Source organism: Chinchilla lanigera, unplaced genomic scaffold, assembly GCF_000276665.1.
Source record: "Chinchilla lanigera isolate Chin_1 unplaced genomic scaffold, ChiLan1.0 scaffold00001, whole genome shotgun sequence".
In the NCBI taxonomy this organism is placed as follows: domain Eukaryota; kingdom Metazoa; phylum Chordata; class Mammalia; order Rodentia; family Chinchillidae; genus Chinchilla; species Chinchilla lanigera.
In genome coordinates, this window is record NW_004955402.1 from 9,198,975 (window position 1) to 9,199,908 (window position 934).

General features: G+C 35.9%; 1 protein-coding gene across 1 annotated transcript in view; it reads left to right on the forward strand.

Annotated features, from left to right (window-relative positions):
• Window positions 1–729: 729 nt before the first annotated feature.
• Window positions 730–934, forward strand: part of Yes1 (YES proto-oncogene 1, Src family tyrosine kinase) — a 55,480-nt gene continuing 55,275 nt past the window's right edge. The window contains exon 1 of the mRNA XM_005372669.2: window positions 730–793. The gene's annotated coding sequence lies outside the window, so the exon portion shown is untranslated. The remainder of the gene's footprint in view (window positions 794–934) is intronic.

The window sequence follows — 934 nt, forward strand, 5'->3', positions numbered from 1 at the left end:
AGAGTAAAAAATTTGGATGGGATAGAGGGAAGACTCTGAGATGTTAAAGGGAAAGTGTGATAGAGAGGGACCAGGAGAAGGAGAGAACGAACTAAATTGTCATTAATTTAACAATCCTGGTTCTAGTTTTCCTTTATTTTATTTTATTTTATTTTATTTTATTTTATTTTTTTTGAACACAAAATTTAGTATTTTATTATATTAAAATATACAGTCCAATAGTGCTAAGAATATTCACATTATTGTACAACCAATATTCCTAATTCTTTTATCTTGGAAAACTGAACCTTTATGAACACTAAAGTACTTCTCATTGTACTCTCAGTGCCTGGCAACCATCATTAATTTTTTTTTTTTTACCAGATCCCATATAATTTGCATCACTTTGTGATCATCTTGCTTCATTTAGCATAGTATCTGACCTTGTAATATGTGTGAGAATTTATAATGTAACACATGAGTGAATTTCTTTCTTGTTTAAAGCTGAATATTATCTATCCATGTTTATGTCTATATCTATATCTATGTCTATGTCTATTTATATCTAAATCAGGTTTGTTCATTGACTTACTTTTTCAGGGTTACATGAGTGTATTCCACTCCTTGGCTCTTATGAATGATGCATGGTCAGCTGTTTAAAGCAGAAGTGGCATGAGGGAAAGTCCTGCCATGGAGTAAAACTGCTCAAATCATGGCAACTGGAAAGCAGAGAGCCAAGGAAGGAGCTGGGGAAGGAGATCTGCCTTTCCCCATCCAGCACAGGGAGCTGCCCCTCACCAGGCACCTCCGCACCGTGAGTCTGCAGGGTCTTCTTCATAACTCAGTCACCTTTTAACACCTGCATCATGATCTCTCTGTGCGTGCTTTTGGTACACTCACTCACATGACAGATGTATATCAATGAACCACTTTTGCTTTCCAAGTTGAACTTATT